This window comes from Mus caroli, unplaced genomic scaffold (assembly GCF_978045245.1).
Source record: "Mus caroli unplaced genomic scaffold, Mus_caroli_1 scaffold_13, whole genome shotgun sequence".
In the NCBI taxonomy this organism is placed as follows: Eukaryota; Metazoa; Chordata; class Mammalia; order Rodentia; family Muridae; genus Mus; species Mus caroli.
The window spans coordinates 54521583-54535594 of NW_028227268.1; the positions used below are offsets into that span (position 1 = coordinate 54521583).

Below are 14012 nucleotides of genomic sequence, written 5' to 3' on the forward strand. Positions count from 1 at the left end.
TAGCTTTAAAACTGAGCCGTGGTTTGGGTCTCTCTAACTCCAGAGGAACATGGGGGCACTCCTATCCCCTTGGCCAAGAAGACCTAAAGAACCTTCCAAGATCTTTCCAGATACTCATTCGTATCTGGGGCCAGTGAGGGGACTCTGGACATGAGCTCATGTTCTTGCATGTGACACAGCAAGGGAGCCAGGCAAATGGTTGAGTGCCCCAAAACTTGCCATGCCTTGTAAGGAGACCAAGAGACCATAGCAGCCTCTTCAGGCCATAGAAGCATATGCAGAGGTGGTTCTCTCCATCCAGGTGGACCCCAAGTTAGAAAGAGGGGTTCTGTCTGCTGGGTTTTTTCTCCTTTCCAGAGAAAGCCTTCCTCCCTCTCCAATACACAGCTCCCCTTCAGAAAAAGAAGGGCATCTGCTTAGTATGTGAAGTGTTGGTCATTCTCACACAATGACCATAGTTTAGATTCCCCAGGGCCCATGTAAAAAGGCAACACAGCAGTGCAAAATCCCAGTGGTGAGGAAGCCGAGACAGGAGGATGCCTGGGACGCACGGGTCAGCTAATTGTGCTGCACTGATGAGATTCAGGTTCAGTGTGAAACCCCATCCTACAAAAAGAAGGTGAAGAATAATAGAACAACGGAGGAAGACCCTGGGCATTGGCGTCTGGACTCCAAAAGCATGTGGACATGCACATACATGCAGACACACATGTATGCACATACAAACATGTACACAGGCACATACCACATACAGAAAGAATGAAGGAAAGAAAGCACAGAAGATGGGAGAAGAAGTGGGGTGGGAATGGAGAGGAGGAGGGAGGGGAGAGGGAGAGAATAAGAAAGAAAGCAAAGGATGACGAGAATCTCACCCTCCCTTATGCTGACCCATGGTCCCCTCCTGGAATCTGAGCAGAAGGCCTGCTTTTGTTGTTGTTCTAAAGGGTCGCCGTCACCCTACAGGGCTACATCTGTGAAAAATGCTTTCAGGTTTTGCAGTATATAAAACAATCATAACTAGTTATAATACCTTCTTCCCAATTGAAACACATGCATTCATTATCTCCCTTAACCTGTCCTAGGTCAGGTAGTCCAGGCACCCCCAAACATGTCTAAAGAATCCCCAGAAATCCCCCCAACCATGTCTTGTCTCCTCCTGAAAACACTGCTCCCAATTGCCCCACAGCCTACTTTGTAGGTGAGACAGGAAGGCCCTCAGCCTTGTAAATACTGTGTTGCAAACAGACACTTCCCCAGCCTCCTGTACCCAAGCTGTCACAGACTGGGGCTTGTCAGGGGTTGGGGAGAGGCTCCTCAGGACTTCCCCATCCCATGCACCCTCTGCCGAGGCTGCCTGCAGGAGGACCCCCTGAAGAATCAGCACGCGCCTCTTGCCAGAACGGGGGAGGGGGCTGAAATGGCACCAGAGGGCATCTACTTTGTCCTATTTCTGGAAGGCACAGACACAGGCGTCAGAACCTGTCAGAGCCTCCAGGAAGCCAGCAAGATGCTTGGAAGGTATAGCCCCTGAGAGAATTGCAGAGAAACCCCCAGGAGAGGTCAAATATGGGCAGTTCAGCCTATCAGTCAACCCTCATGGCTGAGGCTCAGCTGTTCCTGTGCTGGCTGCTTCGTGGAGCTGTCATAGCCTCAGCCACTACTGACTGAACACAGCCAAATACCGCTTCTCCCAAAGCACTGGGGACTTAGCAGTGAAAGTAAAGGCTGGAAAACCTTCTTTACCGGGGGGGGGGGGGGCAAGAACACCTTAGGCCTTGGGGGGTAGAATTTGAGAAGATGAGAATTCATAAAGAACACAGTGTCACTGTACTGTATCCTAAGGAACACCAAGGACATTAGGCTTTCTCCAAAATGGGATGACATCAAAGCGTTCTTGAGTGATGAAGCTCACTTCCGTGGCTCCTGGTAGGGAAAGGAAGAGTCTGTGACAGAAGTCCTCCACAGGTACACAGTGATGAAGAAGTCAGTGGGCATCAGAGGAAAGGATGGGGAAGTCAGAGACAAAAAAGCCATGGAGTTAGATAGCATCATCACAGCAGGGCCTTGTGGAGAGAAGGGCATCATGGGAGAGGATGACCGCATGGAGAGAAGGGCATCATGGGAGAGGATGACCGCGTGGAGAGAAGGGCATCATGGGAGAGGATGCCGGGACTTCAGAGCTGGAGTCGGATTGCAGAAGAGACAGCAGTGAGGAAGTCCTTGGAGGAAGTGTGTTAGGTTCCAGATGTGTGTTCCCAGTGAAACAGTGCATCCAAGGGAAAGCAGCCTGCATGGCCTTAGAAACAAGGGCTGGGATGAGAAAGAGAAGTGTGTCTGGGGAGAGAGGGACCAAGGACAGAAGGGGACTTGTTGGCCAGAGGCATTAGTGGCAAGGGGACAGCTCCCGGTGACAGCAGGTGGCCTCAGGTTTCTGTAGAAACTTCCAAGAAGGAGACCCAGTGGCACATGCCTGGGAATCCAGGAGGGTCACGCGTTAAAGTCACTTTTGAGAGAACTGCCCAGCTTTAGGATCAGAGCTGTATCATCAGTTCCCACAAGGATGCATCTAGAGCCTAGAAACGTCCAGGTCAGAATCCTGGGGTCAGCTGGTCCAGGAGGCAATGGGCTTGGGGAGATGAGAAGGACTATGAAAAAAAGATTGACTGTCACATCTTCTGTTCCCTCCAGTGACCTGAGTGTCACCCCGCAGCTCTATACTCCCTTAAGCATAGTCATGGCTCTGAGCATCCAGTTCTTTCAAAACAAATCTCCCAAGATGTCTATACAGAAACAAATGTAAATTTCAAAGGCCTATGAAATATTGACTGGAAAGCCACACAGTCCAGAGGCCATTCACTCCCCGCCCACCATGGAGGGCCTGTGGCTGGTTATGAGAGGTTGAGGGCCTCTGCCCAGATGACTTTTCACAGGACTTAGTGCATCATAGGAAGCAAGGAGCAGAGGACCCCAAGCAGAGTCCCACACCCAAGCTTAGGATGTGATAAAGATCTAGGTCTCTAGTGGGGGTCGCCATGGGCACTGATGGTTTTTTCCAATAGCCAGGAGGAATGCACTGTGAGGCAGAGATGTGGGACTTTCAAGATAACTGAATTTGTTCTCTCAAGCCCACCAGACTTCTTACTTACTTTTTCAACTTTCAGAACAATCATCTTGAAAAAAAAAAAGAGAGAGAGACATTCTTGCTATGCAGCTTAGGCTAGCCTCAAACTCATAGCAAATTTCTGACAGGCATGCACCACCACTCCCAGACAGAACAATCCTGTCTGTAGCCAGACACGATCCCCGAATGGAAAGGAGCAGAGGTAGCTCACATTGTTCTCACAGCTACCATGGCCGTAGGAGTATCAGGCATTTCCCCAGAATCTTTCCACCAATAAGGAGAGGGCTGTCAAAATGTAATCTGTTCTGTCTTTCTCTAAGATCTTCCTTGAAGTGAGCTGAATTCTATTTCCTTTTCCTTTTCTCTCACTGACTCCTTTCCCATCCTGTTCACCCTTCTCCAAAGGAAGCTGCCCTTCCCTTCAGACATCTGAAGATAGGTGGCACCTCACTCATCTCCTCTGCTTAGAGAAAACTTTGATTTTTTATGATAATTTTACATCATGTCCTCACCCTCCTTGGTTACCTTTCTCTGACATACCATGGGCGGTTAATCAGCGTTCCCAAAAGGGGGAAGTGGGGGGGGGGCTGAGTTACACTCGGAGGAATGGCTTTAGCATAAGCTGAAGGGCATGTAAGGTGAAGGCACAGTGGTTGACTGTCAGAGTCAAGGACCAGAGATGACTCTTCAGTGTTAGCTATGGGTGGCTGTGGATTACAGGTATGCATCTAAGAGAACTAAAAAGCCGAGGAGAGAAGATCTTAGAGAGTGGGACCCAGGAGCAGGGGACCACAGCATCTGGGCAGCTCTCGTGACTGTCAAGGGACGCACCTGCACTGCTTGCTCTGCAAGCTGCCCCAGGGTGCAAGAGATGAACTGCCTCTAAGTTCACCATCAAAGCATACTAGAAACTGAGGAGAGCAGTAAGGACCAACTCACTATGAGCAGAGTGATTTGAATCTTAGATGTTCCTAAAGATGTGTATATGCTAAATGCTTGGTCTCTAGTTCAGTGTTATTTAGATTAGGGGGTAATGGGACCTTTAAGAAGGGGTGTGTGTGCTAATGGTCTTTAGCTTACACTTACAAAGGGGACTTCTCTCTCTTTAACCCTGTCTCTCCCTCCCTCCTTTCTTCTTTCTTCCCTTCCTTTCCTTCCTCCTTCCCTCCCTCCCCATTTCTGGCTTTCCTTCGCAGCCCTGATGTAAACAGTTTGAGTCTATCATATGTTCCAATCACGATCTATTTCTCCACCACAGGCTCAAAGCAGTGAAGCCAACCCACTGTAGACTGAAAACTCCAAAACTCAGAGCCCGAGTCAGCCTTTTCTCTCTACGAGTTGATTATCTCAGGTGTTCGACAATGACGGGAAGCTAACGCGTTAAGTACAGACTTGAAACTCCTAAAGAGGCTTACACTGAAGAAACCTAATGCTGCACTTAAAATAATAATCGAATCCATTCCAGAAATGCAAGGAAGGCTCAATGAGAGGAAGTTAATAATATGATGCGTCACATAATCCCATGTCAAAGTGAAAGAATTTTCTAGCATACATTCAAAAATGTATTTGACAGCCTTAATATTCAGTCATGCTTTTAACATTCCTCGTAAGTGAGCAATGGAAGAAAGAACCTTTCAAACATATTCCTGCTGATGTGCCACCACCACATCAAAGAAAGGAAGCCCCCAAACAAGCCAGTCTCTAGGAACACAAGGGTTTGCAGATATAACTGGCAAAGACCTGATCGTGGCCATTTCTTCTCTCTCCCCTAATCCTAGCTATAAATCTGGTGCCCTGGCTGGGGAACCAAGTGGAAGTGCTTCTTATCAACATGTTATCAGCCAAGGCAACGCTCATCTGCCATCTTAGAAACAGGTTGGAATCAAATCTTCACAAGCAATTCAGAAGATGGCAGCTGGACACACGACACACGACTGTGATCCCAGTACTCAGGAGATACTCAGTACTCAGTCGTGAGTGCAAGTTAGAGGCAGGTCCGAGCTGCATAGTGAGACTCCACATTAAAAAACCAAATGCAGAAGACAAACCCAGTGTGAGCCCATGGGGTTCAGCGGCCCCTAGCACATGGTCCAAAGTCTCACTAGATAGAGGGTCACTAAGGTCGTCCCTGTGGTGCCTTGTAAAGTATTCATTACCCATCTCCATGTGCAGTTTGCCTCTGATAACAGCTGCCTCACTGCATAGAGACGATTGTGTTTTCTAGAACACAGTTTACTAAGCTGGGCTCTTTGTTGGACTATAGAAATCTAAGAAGACTCTGGAGTTTTATGTAAAAGAGATAGTGTATGTGTGTGTGTGTGTGTGTGTGTGTGTGTGTTTACATATACATGTGCGCTTACTAACTAGCCCTTCCATCAGTGTTTCAGAGGGACCCACTACCCAGAGCACTTTTTCAAACTGTGGCTTGAGATCCCTCGGGGAACTGAATGGCCTTTTCACAGGGGTAAAACCACAAGACCATCGGAAAACACAGATATTTACATTACAATTTATAATAGTAGCAAAATTAGTTGTGAAGTAGCAACCTAAATAATTTTATGGTTGGGGGTTAGCACAACACAAGAAACTGTAGTAAAGGCATTAGCACTGTATTAAAGGCATTAGGAAGGTTGACAGCCACTGGCCGAGAGAGTGTTTGAAACTCTTCTGGAAGAGCTGTAGGTGTAGATGACGTGATCTAACTAATGCAGAAAACCCCCAGAAGAGGTTGGCCACGTCGACCAGGTGGGGTGGAAGTGGCTGTGTGAAGATTTGCCTGACAAGAGCCCACACCACAGAGCCACACAGGAACAAACATTCAACCATACGTCTGAGTGGATGTTGGGGTTCTTGGAAGACAGACTTAGATGGAGAAAAAGGATCCATATTACATGATACAGAGAATCAGGAGCTGGGTTTCTGAACATGGCAAGAACAGGGTGCCCAAGAGACACCAGATAAAGGTGTGGCTTCAACGGGTAGAACTTCCAGTGGGTCTAGACTCCCTGGGCTACTAACAAAACGCATGGCCACAAAGGGTCCCGAGACAGGTGTGCCCTCCAGCAAAGAACAGAGAAGAGGGAGCCTTCCCCCAGTGCAACAGAATTTAAGACTTCGATGTCCACAAAATGCACCTTGGAATATCGGAAGAGGAGGGAGTACTCAAAGAGCCCTTGGTCCACATCAGAAATAGAACCAAGTCACTACTGTTGGTTGTAACATCGAATTTCAAAAGACAGAAACCCCTCATAACCATACATACACTCCAAGTTATTGGGAGGCAAACTCCAGAGAGAAGATATCCACAGAGCCATAAGCAAGTAACTGTCAAATGCTCATTTCATTATTACCATGAGTATTATATCTCTCAAGTCTCAAGTAAACCATGACATAACCCTAAACCCCAAACTCCCTTCCTGCAACCCCACAGCAGCGTGCCTTTCTCACACGTATCACAAGATGATTTCTGTGCCGTGTGTCCTGAACCACTAGACCACATCTCCTTGAGAATAGGAACCATGTTTGCCCTCCCATGTCTGAGCCTGGACCGTGACTGTCCACTGAGCATGTTCCATAAGAAAACATGTCCCATAAGAAACTGCTATGCTTCCCTAGCAGGTTAGGCCTGCTCAAATGCCACACTGCCGCCATATAGTCAGGGGAAATGACACTCAGAGAAGCATCTGATTGTAATCAAGGCTGTGTGGCTAGGAGTGGAGGAGAGAGGTAGAAGCAAGCAAGTCCCATAGGCTAGAATCCACCTTCAATCTTCACATCCCAGCCCTGCCCACACCCCCAGGAAGAAACCACACCGCTCATTTGCCTAGGTCAACACAATAACAAGACTCCAGAGGACACGAAAATGAAAAGCACAACAGTCTCTGGGGGCCCCACCCTGCTGGCCCTGACACTATCCTGCATCTAGGCAACCCCTACTGGGGTTGCACACGGAGGGCTTCTTGCCTGGGAGATCCTAGGGAATCTCGTGGTGACAGCTTAATGCCATGCTGATCATGAACAGGCCATAGCTGTGTCTGTCCCTGATCATTCCCCATGGACCAGGGCAGTCAGTGCTATGCTGGGAACCCACAGAGGGATGGTAGCTTAGTGTTACAGGGTGAGAGGAGAGATCAGGGAAGACTCTGGAAGATGGAGCTTAAACCTTTCACCCAGGGAGGAACTTTCAGTTTACTCGGCAAGTAGAGGAAGGGAAGAACAGTCTGAGGAGATGAAACACTATGTTCAATGCTGAAGGACTTCCTGTGCTTCATAAGAGAACGCAGGAGGGTGGATGTAGGCTGGGGGTCGGAGGCCTAGATACCCTTCTTCAGGCTTTCAGCTGAAGAATGAATCACTCAGATTTGGGAGTCTTCCATCACCATAGCAACAGGATGCAGGCGCTTTCCCCCCCCCCCCCCCCACTGAGGCCAACCTCTATTGGCCAGAATCTGGGACCCAAATGAGAGAGTTAGGAGACTCATGTTCTGAGCTATAACCATTACCTACTTTCTCCTTTATCAACCCCATGTGATATCACCCAGAAGCATAGATTGCCAATGATCCAAAAGCTAGCTGCCAGCCAGCCTAGAAGCAAAACCACAGCCCACCACTGGGGCCTTCTCTCCTCTGGTCAAGAGCAGATGCTGGAGTCACCCCAGGTCTGGCACTTTCTGATTGAGTGGCTTCAGCACCCCATTTCCTTATCTGTAAAACGGGAGTGAGAGTGACAACTATCTCAGAGTGTGGATATCAAGATGAAAGGGTACAAAGCACTTAGCACAGTGTCCAATACACCACAGACGTGTAGCCAAAGGGGGAGACGTGGCATAGAAAGATGGAAGAGATGGAGGGAAATGTATCAGAAGCAGGCCCAAGGTACAAAGGAGAAGGGTGTGTTCAAACTGTCTGATCACATTCTGGAAAAGCTACTAAATCAGATCGGATGTGTTCCACCTGACAAAGCAGGCAACACTGTCTTTAAAACTAGAGCCCATAGGGCCAGGTGTGGAGGTGCACATTTTTAATCCCTGCTGAAAGCAATTCAAAAAAGCATTTGGATATAAGAGGTAGGCAGATGTCTGTGAATTTAAGGTCAGCCTGGTATGCACAAATGAGTTTCAGGTCAGCTAGGAGATACACAGTGAGACTGTCTCAAAAACAAAACAAAGCAAAAAACAAAAAAACAATTAACACCAAAAAAACAAACAAACAAACAAAAAACCTAGATACCACAAAATGTCAATGAGGTTCAATTTTTTAAATGTATGCAAGATAGAAGACTGACACAATTCTGTGTGTACCCATATACCTCTAAAAAATATTCCCTCCAGGGCTGGTGAGATGGCTCAGTGGGTAAGAGTACCCGACTGTTCTTCCGAAGGTCCGGAGTTCAAATCCCAGCAACCACATGGTGGCTCACAACCATCCGTAATGAGATCTGACTCCCTCTTCTGGAGTGTCTGAAGACAGCTACAGTGTACTTACATATAATAAATAAATAAATCTTAAAAAATATATATTCCCTCCGATCTGTAAATATACCCTGTATTTAACAAACTGTAAGATGCCATCAGTTGTAAAGATGCACCACTATTTTGTGTATTGACAAGAAAGAAACATCAGGGCTTATTATGATAGTAATCTGTTAACTTTAATTGCTAAACTTCGAGTGTGAAGTGGAGCTCAAGGCCAGCCTCGGCTACATACTGAGTCAGAGGCCAGCCTGGGGCACAGGCTGAGATTGTCTCAGAAAAGACAAACAGAGCAGATGAGACGGCTTCCTGCTATGCTTGACAACCTGAGTCCCTGGGACTCACAGGGTAGGAGAGGACTGACCCCTTCCAGGTGCCCTCTGACCACCATATGTACCATGGCAAGCCTGCACGTGTGCGCTCTCATCCACAGCCACAAATTAAATAACAAATGTTTTAAATAATAACTGAGATATGGAAATAAAATGTGAACCACATGTACATCTCCAAATTGAGGATATATCCTTATAGGTAATATTCATTGCTGCTCATTTGAACCAAAGGCTCAAACACCAGGCTACATACACACGTTTACATAGCACACAGTTCAGCCCCTCGGCGGGAATGAGTCTCTTTAAACATACAGATTCTATGTGCTTGTAAGAGCTTGTAACAATCATAGTGGAGGGTCACCCACATAGCTCTCATTGCGTTGTGTTCTTTTATTTCTGACCCGACACTGCAACTCAGACATACACAGCCAGTTTTACAAATAAGGAGCTGTCATATGCCAGAACCTGGCTGGACTTCAGGTCTCTATTCCATCTTACACCTTACCAAGCAAGCTCCCCCATCAAGGCTTAAGAACCCTATTTAAAATGTGTTTCACCTTGGAAAGCTGTACTGTACAACTGGGTCCCAGAGACTCGATAGGCATTACAGGAGCACAGCCCTGCTCTGGGAACCGGGCCTTACCCCCAAAGAAAGCAAAGTGGACCGCCATTCAGAAAAGGCCTTCAGGTGAGTTGGCCTGCTTTTAGACCTCCTGTTGCCAAAAGCCACCCCTCCTCTCGGCAGGAGGCTTAACTCACTTCATACCACATCCTGCTGCTTTCATCTCGCCTTCCTTTTCCCTCTGAACAGCCTCCTTCCTCCTACTGTCCTGAACTTCTTGCATATTTACCACCACCACCCTAGGATGGGCCATCATGCCAGCCCTACCGTGCACACACGTGTATACATTCACACACTCATACAGCGTAAACACTGTGCTGGGCGCGCAATTCCCAGCCCGCAGCCAGGTCTGAGAGTCACTAACTTTGGGCAGCCTGAGGCTCGGTGGAGGAGAACGCCCCGGTCCTGATGCCAAACAACTCCTGTTGTCCACGTTACCCCAGAGAGTTCAGAGCCAGAGACAGGCAGGTTCCTTCACTCCTGAGCACACGGTGGCTTTAACCCAGCAGGAGGCTGCACACACACACACACACACACACACACACACACTTGGCCGCATAGCTACTTCAATCTTGAACAGTCCTGGGATGCCCCTTCTGCCTCTGGGTTTGTCCCATGGGTTTGTGAGCCCCGGTCCCCTAGGTGGACCTTAACTGTAGAACTAGCAGGTCGCCAACTGTCCAGCCTACCGGCTGCAGTTGGGACACACTATTCCAGGATGGTCCCAACCTGCTTTGGCTGTGCTTCGAGCTCTTATACGCGTCCTCAGCACCCGCTGGCTGTCCAGCTACACACCTGCAGTCCCCGCTGGGCGCCGGGCACCGAGCCCCTCTCCTGCGGCGACTCTCAGCAGTTGGGGTGAGGCCCCGGACCACCGCTCAGCGGCTGGAGCCGGGCAGCAAGTCCCAGCATCTGCCGGGTCTCTACAACTCTATGGGAGGCGGGGCCTTTGGGGCGGGCCTTTGGGGGGTGTGGCCAGGGCTAGCCGCCCAGCTGGGCTCTCTCGCCCTCTGGTGGCTCGATTGTGTCAAGTCGGTACATCCAGCCCTAGAGTTTAGGACTCTAAGCAGTTGCCCTGCGCTAGGACCCCATCTGCTTCGGCTTGTGTACCAGTACTGAGTATCACAGATCCCCAAAAGTAAGATGAGGTTCCGTGCGGCGGAAGAGCGTTTTGTCTGTGCAGGAGGGGTGGGTGGGGGCTTCGGGGAAGGAGGAGAAAGAGGAAGCTCCGATGAGCTGCTTCCTTCTTGCAATGCGACCCAGCGCCCCACTTCCTCCTACTACTTCTATTTTTCGGGTGCTCTTAACCCTTAAAAGTCCTGAACCCCTGATGTGCTGAGGAGCAAGCACCCTGATTCCTCTATTCCGTCTACAGGAATCTTCCTAGAAACTTCCAGCACTGCTTCTGCAACCTCTGATTTCACAACCCACCACCTCTACACGGTGCCAGAATCTCTCATCACTTCAGCTGGGTTCCACCTTCCCAGGAGTAGATCTAGAACCGACCACAAGGTCATACGTTATTGTTGCTCAAAAGCCACAACCCTACCTGAAAGCTAATGTAAAAACCCAATGGTTTTTCTTTTCCTGACTCCCTAAATACCAAGAAAAAGCAACTTCCCCAAATAGACAGAAACAGAAAGTACCCTTTGGGCGGGAGCAGAAGTTGGAACTAGGTGGGAAGGGGCTCAATGCCCACCATGGGTCTAGCCACAGTGATCTCCATCCCAACTACCTGTTTACAGGTGAGGAGCCTGGCCGTGGGCAATGTGGTCCATACAACTGTCTCCCCAGTCTCCACTTTATTCACAAAAATGTTGACATTGGAGGAGAGGGATGGAGGAAGCAGGCTTCACTGTAAAGAAGCAAAGAAGATTGGCAGTATGTGCCTGAAAGAGAAGATAGAGAAGAGCGCACTTCACAGTCCAGGAATGTGCTAGAGAAGTTGTGGAATGTTTGACTTCTTCTGCATTCTTGCTATTCCCAAAACTGAAGGCAGAATAAAGCTAAAACCCCGGGAAGCTCAGAACCTCAGAAACCCAGCGATGCTGCCCTCCAATGGCACACCCTCTTTCTTCCTAGCAGCTGTGGCGCAGATGTTGAGTTTGAAATTGTCCTCCCTTCAACACTGGGGTGTGTTGTTGTCCCTGCAGGGCCGACCACCAGACCTCAAGAGCACCTGGCATCTTCTGGACAGAAATTAAAGTGACAGGCACTAGAAGCAGTGCCCCAGTGCAGCTGGAAAGACCCATGGGTGCCTCTGTCACTTAGTGGTGGCACCTGGTTACATTCCCATCACTGTACAGCTCTGTTGTTTCCTCTTACAAACAAGGCTATTTGTAATCCCCCTGCTTCCCTTCGTCATCTGATGTTTTCAGAGAGTAGCCTGCCCTGTTTTGACTTCCTCATCTTACATTTAATCCACTATGTTCTAGAAAAAGGTCACCAGGAAAGCCCTAAAGGCCAGATCCAGCATGTGGTTCACTGTTGCTACTTTTCTGAGGAAACTCCCCTGGTCCCTGAATACCCTTCACTTCAGACCTGTTTCTGGCTTCTTGTTCTTCATCTTCCCTTTAGCGTTGGAAGCCTTGCATGTTTGCATGAGTTGGTTTTTCTTTTCCCAGAGAACTTTGGTCCATCTGTCCATCCCATTCAAAATGGTAGCCTGGACTTCTCTCTTGAGTGAAAACCCTGTGGTTCTGGTGCTTCTGCACCTCTGTACCTCAGTCATCAGTGCTGAGACACCCTGGGATCTCATTCCCTCCCCACAGGCTCCAGCTCCTGACAGCACCATGCAGAGGACAAAGCTTCCAACACAGGAAGCCTAGACAGCCAGCTCATATCCAAACTCTTAGCACGCTTTCCTTAAAGCCAAATAATCTGCTCATGGTAAACCGTACCTCAGCACATAGGACACGAGGCAGAGTCTTCCCTGAGTTTTTCATCCCTCCTTGCCCTTCCACAGTCTGATTTCTGTTTATATTGCCTCCCCTCCGTTATTCAGTCTGTATTCATAGCCAGACAACAGATCATGTCAGTTGCCATTCATTCCTAGGAAAAGACTGAGCCCAGAGGAGCTGGGAAACAGAAGGCGACCCAGAGGCACAGTCAAGAGAATCTGACAAAATGGCAACAGCCGGAATCCTCTAGACTATACTTCCAAAAGAAGGAGGAGGAGGAGGAGGAGGAGGAGGAGGAAGAAGAGGAAGAGGAGGAAGAGGAAGAGAAGGACAAGAGAAGGAGGAGAAGGAGAAGGAGAAGAAGAAGAAGAAGAAGAAGAAGAAGAGAGAGAGAGAGAGAAAGAAAGAAAGAAAGAAAGAAAGAAAGAAAGAAAGAAAGAAAGAAAGAAAGAAAGAAAGAAAGAGCAAAAACTGGTAGGGAAAATAAAACATTCACATTTGTGTTTTCAGTGTTTGGGAGACTATGTAAGGGTTGTAGACTAAATTATTAAGGAATTGCTAAGGCTGGGTGTGGTAGCACATGCCTCTAATCCCAGCACTTGGAAAGCAGGGGCAGGCGGATCTCTGTAAGTTTGAGGCCAGCCTGGTCTACACAGTGAGTTCCAGTACGGTTAGGGCTATATAGAGAGATCTTGTGTCAAAAAAACCAAACCAAAACAAAACAAACAAGCAAACAAAAAGAAACATAGGAAGGAAGGAAGGAAGGAAGGAAGGAAGGAAGGAAGGAAGGAAGGAAGGAAGGAAGAAATGTTTGCTGACCTTCAGTCACTTCATGTGTGATGTTTTTGATATTGCAGCCTGAAGGGACTAAAAAATAATGAGCTATTTGCTTTGCTTAATAACTTCCCATCAGATCTATAACCGCCACAAGGAGAAAACAGAAACTTAGCAGTAGAGAAACCAGGCAGACACACCCTATGCCAAACAAAACTGATGACATCATATGGAGTGACGTGATTCTAGGGGCTGAGAATGGTGTGTCATTTCTGAGATGTACGTGCCTAAAATGTTTTGCCTCAGTCTAACCATGGGGGACAAACCAGACTAACCCACACTGAGAGTCATTCTACAAAATACCCGTTTCATGGATGAGGCACATAAAGACTGGGAGACCATTGTCACACAATAGTTAAGTGTAATAAGAGATTCAAGATTGGGTCTTGGACCAAAAGAAGTAAGTTTAGTGGAATCAATGGCAACATTTGAATAAAACCTACTCATAACATCAAGCTGGCCATGTTGGCATATGCTGGTAATCCCAAAACTGGGCAGGCTAAAGGCAGGAAAGTAATGAGTTTAAGGCCACCCTGAACTACGTAGCAAGATCTAGTCTCAATGCTACTGTAATATACTAGTTGTAATTTTTTTTTTTTGGTTCTTTCGAGACAGGGCTTCTCTGTATAGCCCTGGCTGTCCTGGAACTCACTTTGTAGACCAGGCTGGCCTCGAACTCTGAAATCCGCCTGCCTCTGCCTCCTGAGTGCTAGGATTAAAGGCATGCGCCAC

At 48.1% G+C, this 14012-nt stretch overlaps 1 protein-coding gene and 1 pseudogene across 1 annotated transcript in view; one reads left to right on the forward strand and one right to left on the reverse strand.

Annotated features, from left to right (window-relative positions):
- The window catches only part of Pik3r5 (phosphoinositide-3-kinase regulatory subunit 5), a 65741-nt gene extending 55276 nt beyond the window's left edge, over positions 1-10465 (reverse strand). Inside the window, exon 1 of the mRNA XM_021178060.3 lies at positions 10342-10465. The gene's annotated coding sequence lies outside the window, so the exon portion shown is untranslated. The remainder of the gene's footprint in view (positions 1-10341) is intronic.
- On the forward strand, positions 2119-11928 carry LOC147001483 (uncharacterized; annotated as a pseudogene).
- The last annotated feature ends 2084 nt before the right edge of the window (positions 11929-14012 follow it).